Consider the following 21027-nt stretch of genomic DNA (forward strand, 5'->3'; position numbering starts at 1 on the left):
TGGCCGTTTACCGACGGTTCGCAAGCAGCAACTGGTAGATAGTTGTGTGCTTTTCCTAACCTCACCTCCATTATAACCTCAAGTTCCGCTTGGGTTAGTTGTTCTCCACTACAGGTTCCCAAAAATCCACCACTATTAAATCATTGTAGCCACTTAGAGAGTCCAGAAGTAATAAGTTCCTTCGCTGCCTCTCCAAAAACCCAAACCCACGAACTGCAGCTGACTCTGACCCCTCACTGCCATTGCTCCTGTGACAGTAACCACAATCTATTCCCAAGAAAACCATCCCCCTCCCCACACCAAAAAAAGGAGGATCAGCGCTAGGGAGGGCAGGTGGGAGACTTACCTTTTATGACTTGGCAGGCTAGTTAAGGCCCCCCAGAGCATACCCTACTCCCACCACTCCTATTATACCCTCCACCCCACCAATTTTCCCCTGAACTAAAACACTAGTCCAGCCATTAACCCCTTCCTCAGCAACGTTTCTGTAACCCCCCCCCCCCCATCAGCTAAGACCCCAAATAAGGCCTAACTTGCTTAGCAGGCTTTACTAATCACAACACAGGGCTGCACTCCACCACACCTTACCACCTAAGAACCTTTTTCACATGATGTACACACAACCTCATCTCAAGATTTACCTTTTAGGAACAGCGTGGATCATGTGTAGCAGGCAGACTGGATCAGCTTGCAGGTAAAGTCTAGGTTTTCTCAGACTCTTACCCCTTGCAAAGAGCACATGCAAAGCCTCACCCCCACTTTCCGTTTTCTATCATGATCTGTTACTAGAGACAGAATTCCCCTAATGTACAGTGGAAAGTGAATTACAGAAAAAAGGAGACTTTGAAAAATTGTAAAACATAAAAAAAACATTTCTCAGGGCCTTTTCTCTAACTCATTTCCAACAATTTTTATATGGGACTTTCTTTCCAAGCACAAGACTTTGAGCCAGTACCGATAAGATCTTTCCATTGTGCACTGCTTGAAACCAGAAAACGGAACCACTTTTTTTCTCATTTACTTGCACAGTGAATGGCCAATCTATACTTCTGTACAGAGGCTTTCATAGCAGTATGGGAGCTAGGAATAGCAGTATCTGAGGATACAGTAACCTTCTGGAATAGTCCATGTTAGGCTTGTGTATCAGTCCATACCATGTGTGATATAAAGTTGTACATTTTTATTTCTTAATAGAAAAAAAGTGAAGTTATACATTATCCTGTGAGGTTCTGCATGAGAGAAACAGATCGCTGATCTCAGGGAGACCAGCCAAAGATATCACCGCCGGCTGCTGGATAAAGCGCTCAATGCAGTGAAATCCTAGGTGCATTGCTCCTTGGGAAACATGAATATGCAAAAGAAGAGCCTGTGGAGTCTCGAAGCACAGGACTAACCAGATATCCCTCCGAGAAGGACAAAGCCAAGGGAGTGACTCCTGTTGGGAAACCACCAAAACCACCATATTAAGTGGCCCTGTAAGTCAATGTAATGACAAGAGAAAATCCAAGGCCAGGTATCCATCCACAGACAGCTGTTTTGTGATGTTTCCACTCATTAGTGTGGAGCAGGATTCTGGCTAGGTGGGAGCAATGCCTAGTAGAGCTATAAGAGAAACAGATTGCTGATCTCAGGGAGACCAGCCAAACGATAACACTGCCGGCTGATGGTTAAATTGCTCAATGCAGTGAAATCCTAGGTGCATTGCCCCCTGGGTTCTGCATGAGGCCCATGTGTATACTTAGAGGCATTTCAACTACAAATGTATATTCTCCTCCCAGTCCACTAAGCAGTGGCAAAGACTGGAGATGGTTCTGTATCGGAGGAATGGAAAACCTGGTAAACAGGGTAGCCATTTACCCTCACTAGCCTAACATTTTTCTCTTTGTAGTTATACAATGTCCTTTCTTTCTTCACCGTAACCACATATTTCTTTAATAGGAAGATGTGAATACGTGGTGGAGAGTAGGCTCTGTCTCAGAAAGCTATTGCACAGTCTTTTGCTTTAATCTAATTTTAAAGAAAAGCAGATTATAATAGTGCACAGGACAATATTGCTTTAAAAAAGAAATAATTGGGAATATGGAACTTCAACATGCCCCATCTTCTTTTCCACTGGGATATAAGCTGCTGTCAGGCACCTCAACATTTATCTTCTTCACCTATTCTAATAGACACCATTTTGAAAATAGGCTCCTGAAAATCTTATTATTCAATGACAATTCCTTTGGTCATACACAATTATAAATGAATGAAAACAATCAATTGCTATAGTATAGTTATTTGCTCATAAAACCCCTTGAAATTCCCCCAAAATATAAATATTACTGGCCATCTGTCAGCAGATCTGACCCATTAAGACTATTGACAGCGATAGGTGAAAGGTAAACATATCTTAGTGGATGGTCATGCAACTTGTATGAAGAAGAAAAACAAGTTTAGTCCCCCTTGCGCTGTAATTGAAGAAGCCCCCTGGCAATGGTAAGTGTATGCTAGGAGCTGCTCTCTTACCAGCTAACAGAGCTACTCATCATCTTGCTGTAGGTCATACAAGTGAATTCCGTACAGATCCAACACAGTCAGAGGCAGAATAAACATTTACATCCATGAAGATTTCTTTCAGCTACATTTTGCCTCTGCAGGGTTTACTACGTAAACATTTTGGGATACTCACTTTTGCAGTAAATTCTTTTAAGCTGGTAAGCTGTCGGGTTTTTTTGTGTCAAATTTATTAATGTGGTACAAGCCCTTACTAAATCCGAAAGGCTGTTCGCAAAAGAACAGACAAAGCTTTAGTTTTGGCATGATGGGAGTTGTAGTTTTGCAACACCTGGAGAGCCAAGGTTCCCTACCCCTGATCTAGAGCAAGGATATGATCCCAATACACTCCCAGCACTGACCATCCACCATTTCCAACCCGCATTTCTATGTTGCATGTGACCTTATCTGAACTTATACTGAGAAGCAAAGTAACAAAATATAACCGCATGGGAAGCTTTGAGTAAAACTCATTTATCAGCTTCTGTTTGGGATTTCATACAGTAAGGCTGTCATTTTACAGTCATATGATGAACAGCCTTTGCTACTTTACTGCAGATCCCTGAGGTGTAAATGTTATTTTCAAGCCTCTCTGCTCCAAAAATTGCTTTTATTTTAGTACACATTTTCAAAAGCCATATTTATAAACCAACCCAATTACTTCAGATATTGATTTGCTTTGCTGGATTCTTTTTCTTTGGCTGACTTATGTAGACAACGTTATCATCTCAATAAATCACAATTAACATTATCTCCTTACCCCTACGGGAGACAGCATATAGCACACAGTCTCTTCAGCTATATTGCCCTAATACCACGAGAGATCAGAAATACCCTGAAACACCCTGTGATAGGTTAAACCCGTCTGACATTCCGAGATGGGGAGGAGCGTGTGACTTAAGGAGCTTATAATAGCTGGGACACAGTTGTCAGCAAAAACGCCAGGCCTGCATGATTTTTTTTTAATGGTCTGTCTGGCATTTTGACCAGAAAGTGATGAACATGGACGGCATCAGAACAGCAGGTGGGTATGCAGTTTTAACTTTATTACCCTGAACTGCACCCAGCCCAGTGTACCTGTTAACTTGGGTAGAGATGATCGAACAGGGCCAAAATTCTGATTCATATGAACCTGAACCATCAGCATTTGACTCCCGCCGCCTTCCCGTTCCGTGGGGAAGGTGGAGACAGCCCAAGCACCACCTGGAAAACAGGGATACAGCCAAGTAATAGGCTGTATCCCTGTTTTCCAGGCGGTACTCGGGCTGTCTCCACCTTCCCCACAAGACGGGAAGTCGGCGGGAGTCAAATGCTGATGGTTCGGGTTCGTACGAACCTGAACCTCGGCATGTTCGATCATCTCTATACTTGGGCAATCTGCCCTGGGTGGCAGCCAATGGGTGACAGTTGCTACTATCACTAGATGGAAACCAATCAGGGGAAAGTCCCCAGCCTGGTCAATATCTGTCAGACACTGTTGAAACCCAAGGGTTATATTAGACAAAGCGATTTTTAACGATTAGCGATTAACAATAAACAATCGCAAACGAGACTGTTTATCATTAAACTGAAATTGTTCACTATATTGCACAGAACGATAATCGTTAGTTACTATCACTCTTACGATTGTTACTATGATCGTTTATTCCATCTGAGCTCCTCGTTCCCTCACTCGCTGCTGGCGCTATTACACAAGCAGGTGAGAGGCAGGGGGCGCTGTGAGCTGTGGGGGGCAGCCCATAGAAGACAGCGGCAGACTGCGACCACCGCTCCCATTGCACGGTGCGACGGCAGAAGATTGTTATCAGGCTGATCGTTGCCGTTTCAGCCTGTTGAAATACAACGATCGGCTGACATTGTGCATGTCGACTGATCATTGTCTTCTATTACACTAAACGATTATAAGTCGTTACGGTCAGTATCGGCCGAATACGGCCAATAATTACTTTGTGTAATAGGGCCTATATCAGAAAACATGCCAGGGGTCAAAAAGCCAAGACAGCAAAGATAGAGATGAATCAGTGACAAATGCAACACCAAAGATATGCCTCGGAGGTCAATACTGGAGAACACACACTGAGGTTGCAGCCATTTCAAGAGTTATCAGAGATGTCAGAAGAACACTGGCCATGGGCACACGACACACCATCATGGATGCCCGTTCACATCCCTTTCACTGGGAGACAGTGGACGAGTTGAGACAACGGCATATACATGACTTCCAGCCAGTGAGTCAGTATTGAGATCTGCACAATGGCGCAAACACATAATAGCAGTATATGGCTTTTTGAACTTATGACTTGGAAGATCTAGAAATAGGATAGAAATGTAGAGGGATAAAACAATCAGTTGCAATGACTCCAGTTTGGATGAATAGAATGTTGTATCCCCTGAGTGACCTCAAATCTGGGAAAGTTATGGTATAAAAATGATGGAAGATTCATTCACACTTGTAGATCCTAAATCATTTCAGACATTACAGAGTGAATTTAATGTGCCAAAAAATCTGTTCTTAAGATATGTGCAGCTGAGATCGGCATATATTGACGTTAGAGAAAAAGAGAGATTTAGGCTGTGCAGCCATGGTTAACAGATATACATATGCATGAGAATAACATTAGGATATATATACGTCTGTGATGAAGGAAAAGAAAATAACGCCAAGACTTTGGTGATCGATCAGTGCGGGTTTGGAGGGAATAATTGAGGACTATTTGGAGAATCTCCTAGTATAAGTGACTTGGAAACACAATTGTTTATTGCTTATCATTTATATTTTACAACTAAACTGCTGTCCAAGATTTATCACAGGAGAAAAGAGGATTGCCAGAAGTGTATGTTAGAGAATACAGACTGGGTTAAACTGTGGTCAAAATTGTAAGACTGAAGCATGATCATATCAATGTAAAATGAAGGTAAAAAGATTTCAAGAAAAATAGGAATCCAGATACAGGTCAGGAATGATAGTGATCAGAAAGTCGGAAAATAACCTGGGTCAATCCAAAGACAGTAAATGGAAGGACACCTATAGGGTTTGTCTAACAACACTTGAACTAAGACACGGTCAGCAATTGCTTTTTATAAGTTGGCACTGCCCATATGCCAATACATGACTTGCACATGTGAGTGAGGGTCTGTAGGGTGTTGTAAATTAAGTTGCCACTATGTACATGATAAATAAAATAACTAAATACAATGTACAGTGCAAAACCTCAAAGGAGGCAAGGGTATACCATGATGCAAGAGAAAGAGCGTGGGTATTATGTCATGCACCGAGCATTGTGTGATACTACTTCAGACCATGTGCATCCCTTTATGCAATAATATAGGACATCTGGACAATGCCTTATTGTGTAATACCAAGGTCATATGTCTACTCCAGTGAGAGACATTCACAGCTGTCTACAGTGTGCAACAATCCATCTCCTATAGGAATACCATACATTAAAACTAACATTTCATTTACAGCTTACTGTACCTTATTGTCTTCAATACAATAAATAGCATGCCTTCCTATGTGTTCAGTGGGGGACTCGAAGACATGACAGGCGGACCCAGGCAGGAATGGAGTAGCGTGGTTAGGCAAGAATAGGATGTTTATTACTTTCGGGCTTCCAACAAGGATATCTCCGTCCCGGGACCGGCTCCACGAGCGGGACTTGGCAAGATGGAGTAAGTATCCGGGGCTCTAGCGGGGGAGCGGGCGGCCTTCACCCCAGCACGGGGGGGGGGGGGGGGGGGGGGGTGTGACAGGTTCCCTTTAATATGTAGATGAGATGTTCTTTGCGTTCCTGTAGCCCCTATCACACTGATCCGCCCGCTTGCTCCTACAGAATACCTCCTTATAATTATTCACAAGGATATGAATGGGCACTGTGTAATTCTTCATTTCCTTTGTAAGGCCATGTTCACATATGACACCAGCCGTTTTGTGACCCAGCCGGGTCACAGATTGGCTAATGTCAGAGAAGATCATCCCGGCCGGTACTTCATTTCTGTTAAATTGGGATGCGGGTGCATCTGTGTGCGCCCGCATCCCAATTCACCGCTGCACACAATAGAGCGTGCAGCTGGAACTGCACGCTCCATTGTGTGAACTGACATGTCTGTGCAGCTGCTATTCAATGAATAGCGGCTGCACAAAACTGACATGTCAGTTTTTTGTGCGACCGGTTGTATGTGTATACACTCCTTCCGGGATTCCATTAATGCACAAACAACATATCTTCTGCATAAATCACGGCTGTTGTTGCAAATTGAAACAACGGCCATGATTTATGCAAAAGATACGTTGTGTGAACATGGCCTTATGGTGTTACAGGAAAACTGAACACTGGAAGTCACTTTCTCTATGTATTTCTATGAGGCACTCAAGGAGTTCTTCGAAAAGATGCATGGAGAATGTTCCTTCTGGACCACACAGTAGACACCAGTTACATGGGTTAGGACCAGAACAGGGATTGTACTTGGAAAGAAATGCAGTGGTAAGTTCATTATATACCTAATGAAGATTGCTAGTGGTGTTGCTTTACCTACTGTGATATGTATCATAGATTTTCAAACTCTACCTTACTCCAGAGGACTATGACAGATCTATTATTCAGGCAACCACATAAAACTGTAGGCCGTAATTAATGGCGGCAGCTTTTCTCTGATCCTCTCAAGATGGATGGACCTAACAATCCTAGCTCCAAGCTACTTGTAAAATGCCTACATACCGCATGGCTCCCCGTCAGCTTATTTTTGTATGAAGTAAGCAGTTCTATTTCTACCTAATGGCCTCCTGTAAGCTTCTCCTAGTGTCAAATGTGCTGACTCTTCACATTCATGTTATTCCAGTTAACTTTAGTGAGTGGCACACGCCTGGCATGAGAATCTATTGAATTAATTACTGATAGGCGTAGAGTGACGCTCATATTAAATAGGTAGGTCCATTAGAGGAAGCATATTTTGCTGAATATACAATCGTATCAATGGTTTAAGCTATTAGTTTTAAATTGTAGGAATAGTCATATTTACATTAGGTGATGAATGGCGCGCTACAATCATTGTGCATGCATAGGACTAACCTGTATGGCGTGCCCTGGTTACCAAAATAATTGTAAAATCTCACTATAGGTCAGACTTATTACACCTTCCAAGTCACTTACACTTACTGGAAAACTCAGTTTGGGAGATATTAACCTCCACCCCCTCTTTTTTAAATCTGAAACTTATCCCGGGCAAGACAACATGACAGTCAAGGAATTATTTTATTGATCTGTGAGTTTGCTTATAATTCCCCATCATCATAGAGAGGATTCTTTACAGTAAGAGCAAGCATATAGACTAAGGAACTCTCCGCAAAATGTGGTGATGGTTATCCATTAACCAGTACGAGAGGGGCCTGGATGTCCTTCAAAGTTATTATATGTAATCTTATGAAAACGAGATTCCCAGAGAAGGGATTTTGGTCAAAGGATTTATTGAGACCACCATATTTGTTGTAGGGGAAGAATTTTTTTTTCTTAATAAGAAGCAAATATCATCCACCTTTTTGCCTATCACTAATCACTATATACACGTTAGAAGATATATTCAATGGTCAGATGCAAATACAGGAACAAGCACTTATAGCAATAGTAAGTGACTGTTATGATGTGGGTCTTGGTTGCAAAACAAACACATGGGAGGTGTGTGCTGCTGAGCACTTTTAGCAACTCTCCATAATGATGCTATCCCTTGGAAAAAGAACCCCTGCTCTCTGCCAGGCCCCAACATATATACGCCTGCCCGGACACCCCCCGCCCTGTAGGATGGCCCCAAGTTCCTCCTCTATGGACTGAAAGCAAAACCCATACACTCCTAAGAAGGGACATAACTTTGCAACACAGGGTCAAAGGGAGATAGTGGTTCTGATACCATTGGATCTGGCTGGGCCCCCAGAATGTTTGAAAAACCAAAAATGGCTCTTCGACCCAGTTTCCACTACTACCGTAGTTCCGCATATTACTCCTGGGTCCTAGAAAGAGGTGGGAGATTTAATACCTGAAGGGCTACAGAGAGCTGACCGCCTGCACAGCATGCATCCTGGGTAGAGGGCCTCATCTGGTACAGCTAAGAGATATACATGTATAGCGGATTATAATAGGTCTGTTTACTTTAAGAAATTATTAAGAATTTAAGAATTTTCCATACTCCTCACAGGGACGCTCTTTTCAAGCACTATGTATTTTCTCCTGGAAATCTATTTCATTCTTATTTTACAACTATTTCCCTTTGAGATGTTTCATAATATTCTGTAATATAAATGTTATCATGAAACTATGCAGAGCATTTAGGCATTACATACACCGTACATTGATGGCCAGTATATTTCTCATGTGCACCCAGGAATTTAAGGTAATTTGTTACCCACAGTGCATGGTAGTCTGTGGGACCATTCCCTGGATTGGCTCGGCCATTCACTTCCATTATTGTAAGTAGTACATCCACTGTATGCATGGGAAGATACACTGCCAACACTGCAAAATGTCATCAGCCAACAAAGTAGTGCATGCCCGTTCGTTGGCTGCTCGCTAGGTGTTTTACATGAGGTAGTAATCAGGAATAAACCTATCTATGGATATTTGTCTGCCCAGATTCTACCAAGGTTCAATACAGAATTAGTACATGGGGTTCAATACAACAGCATTCACTAGCACTCTGGAATTAAGGGCGCTTTATAAATAAATAATAATAAATAATGTGGTTAAAAATATCAGTGCAGATTTAGCTTCTCGATCTTGAGAATTCTCCACGGATTTCAGGTGCTGATTTTAAATGCAGAGGCTATGTACACACAGTGTTTGTTTTGGGCCATATTTTTCGATGGCCATTATAAGAAGACCAAACCCAGGAAGTCCCAGCCCTTTGCACCCTCATAGACAGGGCTTGGTATTGATCGACAGCCATTCCTGAGCATGCACGGAGCAGGACAAGTCTTCCTTTCTCATAATTACAGCTGCTGCACCTCCCTATTAAGTAGCAGAGAATCCTGGGGGTATTAAAGGGTTACTGTTTATGTACCACCTGGACTGAACTGACCAATAAGAGATACTCTCTCTTCTCTTACCTTTCACTTCTGATGGTATTCCCAGATACACCATGCAGTGTTAGACCCCAAAAGGAGGACAAGTCAGAAATCACCCCAGCCCACACACCGTGAACCTCTCGAAACAGTGCATTGCGGTATCCTAAGACAGAAGAACTGACCCGGATAGAGCAAAGCAACTGTAACCAAGGTCTACGTACTCTATATTGCAGCACAGGTGACACCGGATAATTTCGGACACTTAGCTACTCTCAGTTAACCAAGCCTGGGGCCTGTGTCACCCTGATAGGACAGTCACCCTGACACTGCCAAGCAGAAGGTGGTTAGTGAAACACGGGCACAAGTATTCTTCTCACAAGTATTTCTCTCTTCTCTCAAGTATCTCTCTCAAGTTCTGGAAGAGCACACTACTACCCTGGGTTGGGGCTCTCATGACAAACTCCTCTCCTCTTCACTGAACAACACCAAGCTACTTTAGCACCGCTATTCTACCTCAGCACTTAAAGTATCTCCCAGCACAGATCCAGTAAACACAAGTCTGTACCAAAGAGGTTTTCTATTATCCTGTATCACAAGAGACTATTAGTAAAACCATTTTATTTATTTTACTGGGACTCCGTCATCATTGCGCCAGCACCTCCTCTGTGTGCACGTAGCCTTAAGTCTGAAAACAGAAAATGGAAATAAATTTTCCTTTCCCCTAAATGATTTACCTGTGGTGCTGTGGTGTGTAGTTCTCTTCTGTCCACATGCCCTTCTGTTTCCCAGGCATCCGACCGTTTAGCAATCACTTATGTCCTGACCTGCTATGATGACCTTATTATGTTTATTATGAAGTAATGTCAGTCTGCCCTGTTCTGTTCTATTTCCTTTACAAGATATAATGGGTAGCACTTTTATATACAGAGGATAGAGCGGATCCAGGGCCGGCTTTGGGGTGTGTGACCTGTGCGCTTGCACAGGGCTCCTCACTCCTGGCCAGCTGGGGGGCCACACCTGAGTGGGGAGCTGGGGGTGGTAGTTGTGTGGGGAGTTGGGGGTGGTAGTTGTTTTGGGGGCTGGGGTGGTAATTGTGCGGGGAGCTGTAGTTGTGTGGGGAGCTAGGGTGGCAGTTGTTTGGGGGGGGGGGGGCTGGGGTTGATAGTTGTTTGGGGAGGGGGCTGTGGTTGGTAGTTATTTGGGGGTCTGGGGATGGTAGTTTTGTGGGAAGCTAGGGTGGTAGTTGTGGGGGGGCTGTGGGTGGTAGTTGTGGGGGGGGGGGGGCTGTGGGTGGTAGTTGTGTTGGGGACTGGGGGTGGTAGTTGTTTTGGGGGCTGGGAGTGGTAGTTGTTTTGGGGACTGGGGGTAGTAGTTGTGTGGGGGGCTGGGTGTGGTAGTTGGGTGAGGGCTGTAGTTGTTGGGGGGGCTGGGGGTGATAGTTGTGTGAAAGGCCTGGGGGGGTAGTTGTGTCTATGGCGGGGGAGTCGGCTGATGGGTGTTGTCTGTAGGGGTGGGAGGCTGATGGAGCTTTATGTTACCTTAATGAGGGGCGGGGCACAAAAAAGGTTTCGCACAGGGCGCCATTTACCCCAAGGCCAGCCCTGAGCGGATCATAAACAGGTTGCCAATGAGGGTGCCAGGAAGGTGAAGAAAAAAATGCATCTTTATAGTATCTGCACCATTGAGGAATCCTTGGTACGTTTAGGGGCTGAAAACTAAAGTTTGTGGTTAAAAACGGAAGCTGTACTGAGTTACACTTCAGTACAACTGCTGCAATATTCTATTGTATGATGAATTGTTCTAATAAGATTTATTCACCAAGTTACTGGTTAGGAAAGGGCATCAAAATCTGTTTATCACCAAAACATATGGTTATAGTGCCATCTAGTGGCCAACTTTTATAATACTTTTGTATATCAAAAAATGTTGATCTATGTGTACAGCAGTTTATATAGTGTGTTTGTTGTTTCTAACAGTTAAAGCCCTTAATCAATAGCAATTTTCTTCTTAATTATATCATACTTACTTTCATTCATGTTCATTCTTTTTTTTTTTTTTATTATATAATATCTAAAAATATGTTTTACAATGGTGTGTAATTCTTTACTGTACAGCATTTAGCATACACTGACGGAAGGACAAATACATTTGGAAATCAATAAAATACAGATGGATGGATGGAAAATAGATAGATAGATAGATAGATAGATAGATAGATAGATAGATAGATAGATAGATAGATAGATGTTATATAAGAGACCATTGGCAAACTTGTGGGGAGATTGGCTGCTGCATGTAGCCGGCAGCTTGGGTGTTGTCCCCCTAAGTACATAGATATTAGATATATAGATACATGTTTGTTAGTTAAATAATTGCTTATATATTCATGTTATATATAAAGATTTTATTGAGCCCTGGAAAATTGAAAGCTGAGCTATGATTGGTTGTTATGTTTAACAAAAAAAAAAACTGTAAAACCTCGCAGTATAACCATTATAACAAATGGTTTCTCCAGATTTACTTTAAAGGGGTTATCAAAAACATGGCCACTTTTCCCTCTCTCTTGTCTCCAGTTCAGGTGTGGTTTGCGATTAAGCTGCATTTACTTCAATAGAAAACAGAGTTTGAAACCCCACCCAATCTGGAGACAAGAGAGGGGGGGAAAGTGGTCATGTTTTTGTAGCGCTGGATGGGGATGGAAGGCGCTTTAGAGGGGTTATCCAGTGCTACAAAAACATGGCCACTTTTCCCCCTACTGTTGTCTCCAGTTTGGGTGGGGTTTTGAAACTCAGTTCCATTGAAGTAAATGGAGCTTAATTGCAAACCGCACCTGAACTGGAGACAAGAGAGAGGGAAAAGTGGCCATGTTTTTGTAGCGCTGGATAACCCCTTTAAGGCAGGGTTCCTACCATGATTTGGGGCTCTGAGGCATATATATGTCAGGAAACTGTAAAAATCATATACTGACATATCTATTCTCGGAGAGTTATAGGCCCCATTTATTTCAAATTGTTGAGCATCATAAGTTAAAGGTAATCTGTCAGCAGCAATTCACGTTCCAAACTTCTGACACTGTTCGATAACTATTAGGTCAAGGGTACACATGGTACCTTTCATATATCTGTCTGTGCTCCCAGAATGTAGAAAAATGCTTTTATTCTATAAAATGAAGAGTCAAAAAGGCTTTCCTGAGCTCCTAAAGTGCAGCAACCTGTAACATCTCCTTACTCACCCCTCCCCTAGCTGACCCTGCTTCAGAATCAGCTTTCAGGTGTCAGTCAAGCAGGGAGGAGGGGAGAAAGGAGACATCCCAGCTTGCAGCAGATCAGGAGCTTAGGAAAGCCTCTTTGACTCCAGAGAATGAAAGCAAGTCTCTACATCCTGGAAGCACAGCCAGATATAGGAAAGGTACCATGTGTCTCCTTGTCCTAACAGCTATCTAACAATGTCAGCAGTTTGGAAAGTAAATAACAGCTGACAGATTCCCTTCAATGACTATTTGGACATTTGGGTAATTTTCAGTACATAAACAAGTTTTTTCTTGGACTGAGAAGTGCTGTAAACCAAATCCAAAACCCTGATTTGCTGAAAAAATTGAATTTAGTAAGCATCTTACCATGCAAACGGGAACCTCCAAGCTGCTGCCCCCAAAATATTACTGCAGGTCAGGGTTTTTGACCACTTGCCTCTGGAACCTGGTGATAGGGTCCTCCTTCTACCATGTCCAGATAGTCCTCCTTCTGCCGTGTCCAGATAGTCCTCCTTCTGCCGTGTCCAGATAGTCCTCCTTCTGCCGTGTCCAGATAGTCCTCCTTCTGCCGTGTCCAGATAGTCCTCCTTCTGCCTTGTCCAGATAGTCCTCCTTCTGCCGTGTCCAGATAGTCCTCCTTTTGTTGTGTCCAGATAGTCCTCCTTCTGCCGTGTCCAGATAGTCCTCCTTCTGCCGTGTCCAGATAGTCCTCATTTTGTTGTGTCCAGATAGTCCTCCTTCTGCCGTGTCCAGATAGTCCTCCTTTTGTTGTGTCCAGATAGTCCTCCTTCTGCCGTGTCCAGATAGTCCTCCTTCTGCAATGTCCAGATAGTCCTCCTTCTGCCATGTCCAGATAGTCCTCCTTCTGCCATGTCCAGATAGTCCTCCTTCTGCCATGTCCAGATAGTCCTCCTTTTGTTGTGTCCAGATAGTCCTCCTTCTGCCATGTCCAGATAGTCCTCCTTCTGCCATGTCCAGATAGTCCTCCTTTTGTTGTGTCCAGATAGTCCTCCTTCTGCCATGTCCAGATAGTCCTCCTTTTGTTGTGTCCAGATAGTCCTCCTTCTGCCATGTCCAGATAGTCCTCCTTTTGTTGTGTCCAGATAGTCCTCCTTCTGCCATGTCCAGAAAGTCCTCCTTCTGCCATGTCCAGATAGTCCTCCTTCTGCCATGTCCAGATAGTCCTCCTTTTGTTGTGTCCAGATAGTCCTCCTTCTGCCTTGTCCAGATAGTCCTCCTTCTGCCATGTCCAGATAGTCCTCCTTCTGCCATGTCCAGATAGTGCCAATGTCCCTTTAACTTAGAATTTGTAAATTGTTTCCAATCTATCCTTTTATATCCTTTTCTTTGTTGGTACAAGGCAATGATCTTTTCTCTTAACTTTTTAGATCATTCTCTTAACTTATTTCCAAAACTTCATCAAACATTACAGTCCAAAATGCCCTAGCCAGTCCAGGTATGTGATGTGTTTAATGTCAAGCACGAAGATGTGAGCTTTTGTGGAGGATTCAACTCAGGAGGTTGAATAATTCTGAGACTGCAGAAGTCAATCTGTCAGACAATCTGTCAGCAGGTTTAGGCTGTCCTATGTCAGTGTAGCATAAACTAGTTATAGAGACGCTGAACAGAATGATGTATCACTAACATTGTTCTGTGCAGCTGATTCCGAGATATCCTAAATAACATGGGCAATAAGTAGTCCTCTCCATTATGTGCACGAGTTTAGTAGTCCACCAGCAAACTCCGCCCACCAGCTGCTGATTGGCAGTTATCTATCCATGCTGTGTATGGGCAGTTAACTGTCAATGAGCAGCTGGAGGCAGAGGGCAGTGTTGAGGCACAAATCCTGTTCTCCTGCATATTAGGAGAACAGCTGAACATAATTATGTAAGTAATACATTTATCTGTTCAGCACTTCTGTCACAATTTTTGCTGCCCTCATTTCAGGCAACCTAAACCTGGTGACATATTCTCTTTAACAGCGCTTAAAAGTCCATGTGTAGCCCAGGGCTAGTGATTGCGGCAAAATAACGCCAATTAAACACTATGGGGGACATTTATTAAGTCCGGCGTTTATAAATGTCCCCGCATCTCCGGCGCTATGGGCATTTATGTAGAGGCGGACTGCCTCTACATAAATCCTGTGCGCTCTGGTGCGCACCGCAGAAAACCTACTTCGGCTGAGGACTTTCGGCGTATCTTTCGGTGGAACGGATGGTGAATCGCGCGGACTCTGAGTCCACGCCCTCCGTCCCGTCCCCTACACACACCCTCCCCGCCCCCCCAGCGTACTCGGCGGAAAGTGCCAATTTGCAAATATTTTATTCGCAAATCGTCCATTTGCGAATAAAAAATACGCAAATCGGCACTTTCCGCCGAAAATCATCCGTACGCCGGATGATACATGTCACCCTATGTGTGAACATAGCCTCAGGTCCAGGTCTTGCCTTCAATTATCATCACACAGGCATTGGCTGTGGCTGGTAATGTGGCATGTGCACCATTAGGGCTCATTTCCACATTCCGTGCACGGTCCATAAATGTGGATGATGTGCTATGGAAGAGTTCCAAAACCTTTAAATGCTTACTGTAGTGTAATGAGATTTACGCAGTTTCAGAGAATTCTGAACTCCGTTCTTTAGCACATCATCTGTATTTACGGAGCGCACACAGAACGTGGGAGTGAGGCCTTAGTTTGGAGAAACTACTTGCAACTGTAGATAGGAGATAGATGGAGGAATGGATGGATGGATGGATGGATAAATAGAGAGAGATTAGTGTAGGATATACTAGATTGGAATATATACAGGAATACAGTAGATAGGGAAACTGGATATGATGTGAGAATAAATTGGGGTATAAGGGTATTTTTTACACATTTTGGAGCTTTATTGTGTTAATGGGGCAATAAAATAATTAATTACAGCAATTACATGATGCAGTAACGCAATGTAAATGCATGTGTGAACACATGCCTAATAAAAAAAATAATAATAAAATAAATAAATAAATAGAAAGATGGATGGATGATAGATAGATAGATAGATAGATAGATATGATATAGATAGTTAGATGATAGATAGATAATAGATAATTTGATAGATACATACATAGATGATAGATAATTTGATTGATAGACAGACAGATAATAAGCGAGATAGAATAGATAGATAATAGATAGACAGATAATTAGAGATAGATAGATAGATAGATAGATAGATAGATAGATAGATGATAGATAGGAGATAGATAGGAGATAGATAGAAAGATGGATAGATAGAAACATAGATAGATAGAATATAGATAGTTAGATGATAGATAGATAGATAGATAGATAGATAGATAGATAGATAGATAGATAGATAGATAGATAGATATGATATAGATAGTTAGATGATAGATAGATAATAGATAATTTGATAGATACATACATAGATGATAGATAATTTGATTGATAGATAGACAGACAGATAATAAGCGAGATAGAATAGATAGATAATAGATAGACAGATAATTAGAGATAGATAGATAGATAGATAGATAGATAGATAGATAGATGATAGATAGGAGATAGATAGAAAGATGGATAGATAGAAACATAGATAGATAGAATATAGATAGTTAGATGATAGATAGATAGATAGATAGATAGATAGAGTAAAAAACTCTGCAGCACACTGGTAGTGTAAAAAAACGTGCAATACGTGGATTTATTCCATAAAGATATGAACAGCAACAGCACAAGTGATACACGACGTTTCGGCGTCTCGTCGAAACGTCGTGTATCACTTGTGCTGTTGCTGTTCATATCTTTATGGAATAAATCCACGTATTGCACGTTTTTTTACACTACCAGTGTGCTGCAGAGTTTTTTACTCTATGTGAACTGCTCCTTGGTCTGGGACCCGTCTGCTGGCACCTAACAAGTACTGTCGGGAGTGCTGCTCATCTCTACTACATAGATAGATAGATAGATAGATAGATAGACAGATAAGATAGATAGATAGATAGATAGATAGAGATAGATAGATAGATAGATAGATAGATAGATAAGAGTAAGGGTACTATTACACCAACAGAACTTACAACAGATTATCTGCCAAAGATTTGAAGCCAAACCCAGGAGTGGATTTGAAAAGAGGAGAAATCCAGTCTTTCCTTTATGACCTGATCTCTGATTATAGTCTGCTCCTGGGTTTGGCTTCACATCTTTGGCAGATAATCTGTCGTCAGATCTGTTGGTGTAATAGTACCCTTATAGTTCATTTAAAGTGACTCTGTACAAACAATCTGTCCCCCCCAAACCACTTGTACCTTCGGATAGCTGCTTTTAATCCAAGATCTGTCCTGTGGTCTGCTCGGCAGGTAATGCAGTTATTGTCATAAAAAAAATATTTTAAAGCGTAACTGTCATGTTTTTTTTTATTGCAGAAATCAGTAGTATAAGCGATTTTAAGAAACTCTGTAATAGGTTTCATCAGCCAAAAAAGCCTCCTTCTGTACTCAAGAAGCAATCTCCCAGCCTCCCCCATTGACTTCTTATCTGTGCATTATCAGGCAAACACGTCTTCATTACAGAGAAGCCAGTGAATACGGGCTCTGCTCTCTCCATTGTAAGCCTATGAAGGGGGGAGGGGCTGAGGGAGATGAGGGAGCAGGAAGAGGTGACATGAAGGTCAGCTGTTTGTAGACTCTATGGGCACCTAAAATGCTAAATTCAGGTGTCAGAAAGGTCAGTGCTTATCTATGAACTTACTGAGAGAAGATTGCAGGGTGTTGTGCTGTGCAGGACTGCTCCATGCTCAGTCACTCCTCTCAGCCCCTCCCCTCTCCATAGCCACATAATGGAGACAGAAATCCTGCTTCATTTGATGTGAGGGGGGAGGCTGGGAGATTGCTTTTTCAGTCCAGAAGGAAACTCTTTTAGTACATAAAACCTTTTACAGAGTTTCTTACAATCGCTTGTACTGTTGATAGTTAATGTTTTCAGAAAAATGGCCCTGAAATGACAGTTACGCTTTAAAGTTGCAGCCCCGTGCCCTACGGGTGTATCTGTGCCCTAACTTTGCACAACCTCTCTGTCCCTCCTCCCCACCCTTTTCATCATTAGGAATGCCACTGGAACATTTACTTCTGTTTGAACATTGCACAGATCCTTAACGATTCAGCCCATGTGCCGTGGTAACACAGGTGGTTAATAGGAGGCAATCTGCCTGGAGCATTCCTAATGATAAAGAGGGTGGGGAGGAAGGACAGAGGGGTGGTGCAAAGTTAGGGCACAGATACTCCCGTTTAGCACGGGGCTGCAATTTTAAAAGTAATTTTTATGACAATAACTGCATCACCTGCCGAATGGACCGCAGGACAGATCTTGGATTAAAAGCAGCTATCTGAAGGTACAAGTGGTTTAAGGGGGTCAGATTGTGGGTACAGAGTCACTTTAAGATGACAAAAAGTATTTTACTCTGTGGAAAGTGATTAATAACTTAGCGATCCTCTCTCCTCCTACAGATAATATCATACACAAGTATTGTAAGCAGGTGGCAACACCTATACTTTTTTCTCATCTGTGATTGCTGCCTCCATGTTAGGAATTGTAACAAGATTCTTCCCTAGGAATTCCAGGCTAAGGTCTTAAGAATGTCCTGTGTATTTTTTCTCTTCTAGATACTGAGAGTTCATAGCAACTACTCTGGTGATTAATAATCATTGCTCTGATGTTTCATAATGAAATATTTTTTCTAAATGGATTTAGAAGAAAAAAATCTTTAACCTTTCTTTCTTTCTTTAGGGAAAAAAACATAAACAACTGAATGGACTGATGTGTCTATTTAAGGTGCACTGAAAATGTGCCCATCCCCCTTATTTTAGCACCTTCTTGGGGATTTGTCACAGGAATTTCTGGCAGGTCACTGGCTGAATTGGTGATTGTCAAGCAGGCACTTTAAAAGGGCAGCCCCTCCTAGGACTAGAGTGAAATAAGGACAGTGGCGTGTTAAACAGATCAGTCTGAACTGATTGACACTCTTCTACAAAAACTCTGCATATTTTATACCTATTCACTTGTAACCAAAGACTTGAAAAATGAACCACAAAATATTTTTCTTTCCATTTTACTGTGTTTTATCCTTCATTTTTTTATAGTCTGCCCCCAGGTCTGGTAGGAAATGTCTCATCACAGTTTCCTCAGTCATTAGAGTGTATATAAATAGCTGATGGTCAAGCCTCCTGGCTATATATATATATATATATATATATATATATATATATATATATATATATATATATATATATTGTAGGGATCTTCCCGGGGGATGGTGTGTTTGGACACAGTTCAGACAGCAGACTTGGACTTATAAAAACAGCTGGGTGTTTATTTGTAGCATAAACAGTCCTCAACAGAAATGTAGCAATACCATGCTTTTCAGAACAAACAAAACAAAAAGGTCCGGCCCGTCCGGGCACTTACTAACACAACCGGTCACCTATCTGGCACTTTGGTAAGCAGAGTCGCTGGGTATGAATAAGCCCCCCAGCAGCGGCAGTATCCTTTGCTCGCAGCAAACCCAGCCTGCAGGCTGTTCACTCTTGGCTGAGAGAGTTCCCCTGCATCTCTGTGGAGCATTTACCCTGTTGCAGGCTCAACAGGGCACACCTGCCTGCAACACCCGAAGTGGATCGGGGGGAGGGGAATGGTAGGTCCCACTACCAACCTACCCACCATTCCAGTAAATCCAGGCCCGGAAAATGGAAAGAACCACTCAGCAGCATAATACTGCTGAGTCACAGATCTCACCTGGATTCACCACCTCACCATATGCAATAGCCTGGGTGAGATGTACCTCCCTTCGAATACTTCTCCAGTGACATGTCTACAATATATATATATATATATATATATTTATTTATTTTTCAATTATGGGGAGGTCACGTCTTTGAGTGGAGAGTGGCAGCAGCGGAGGAACGTGCGTTCTTCCATAAACAAACTATGGGACATTGAGACAGGCGGGATTCCGCCACGGAATTCCGCCTGATTTACTCAGTGTAAACATACCCTTATAGTCAAATTCTTCAGTTGTCTTGCTGCCTGCAGTAATGTTAAAGGTTAAAAAGACCAAACAGCCTTACTCTTAAGCATATAAACTTTGTCTGCCTTGTCTACCTTGGAGGGAGATGGTCTGCATAGCTTGGTCTACAGCACTGTACTCTGACCCAGGAAGTCTCCCTCACCTTCCAAATATGGAAGATTTACTTCAGGCTAGGGCTTACATCAGGGGACAGGACTGTGTATGTAATCTCTTCATAGCTGTAACCCCTCTGTCCCCGACAGAGAGTGCTGCATTTATGTGCCTACTCAGTCTCTGTCTGCCCTTGTGTTTCCCAACCTCTCCATTCCTGCTATAATCTGCCTGCACTTACACTCAGCTATACACACTGCTGCTATATAGTGCCTGCACTCACATTCTGCTGCACACAGTCTACATTTTACTCCACTCCATGCTGACTGCTATATTGTAAAGTAACTGATAATATCATATATTCAGCTGTTTCTCATTGTTTGTTTCATCTGTTCTACATGATATTCAGAATAAAAAAATCATTATTTTGGGGGGGGTGGGGGTGGAACCAATTGTCTTCATATCAGTGATTTCTTATGCGAAAATTTGTTTTGGTTTAAGAGTGGATGTGGATTACAAGTACGTTCCTGAAACAAATTATGCTCGTAATCCAAGGCACCACTGTACTATGCATGTATGCCCTGGGCTGAAGGATTGTACTTTGTACTCCCAACACTAGATGTCAACTGGATAAGGGTTAACTGTGAACCTGCCTAAAGTAATTTTTTCCACTAGAGATGAGCAAATCATTCATCTAAACATAGCCATTCGCTTTGTTTGATCAGCACTCCGCTCATCAAGCCGACGGCCTTTCAGCGCTGTTCCGCTCCCTGCCACTCCTCCCAGAATTCCAGGAAAAGCTGGATCCAATCCTGGGAAACCTCCCCTAGTGCTGAACGTCCAGCGGCATGATAAGGGGAGCGCTGATCAAATGTAGCGATTCGCTTCGTTTAGATAAGCGATTTTCTCATCTCTTATTTCCACTGTCTGAAAACCAATCAAACAGCTCCCTGAGGTGTATTTATTCAGTGGAAGTACAGGTTTGGGCCAGATTACTAGATTATTCCAGACAG

Source organism: Dendropsophus ebraccatus, chromosome 11 (genome assembly GCF_027789765.1).
Source record: "Dendropsophus ebraccatus isolate aDenEbr1 chromosome 11, aDenEbr1.pat, whole genome shotgun sequence".
In the NCBI taxonomy this organism is placed as follows: domain Eukaryota; kingdom Metazoa; phylum Chordata; class Amphibia; order Anura; family Hylidae; genus Dendropsophus; species Dendropsophus ebraccatus.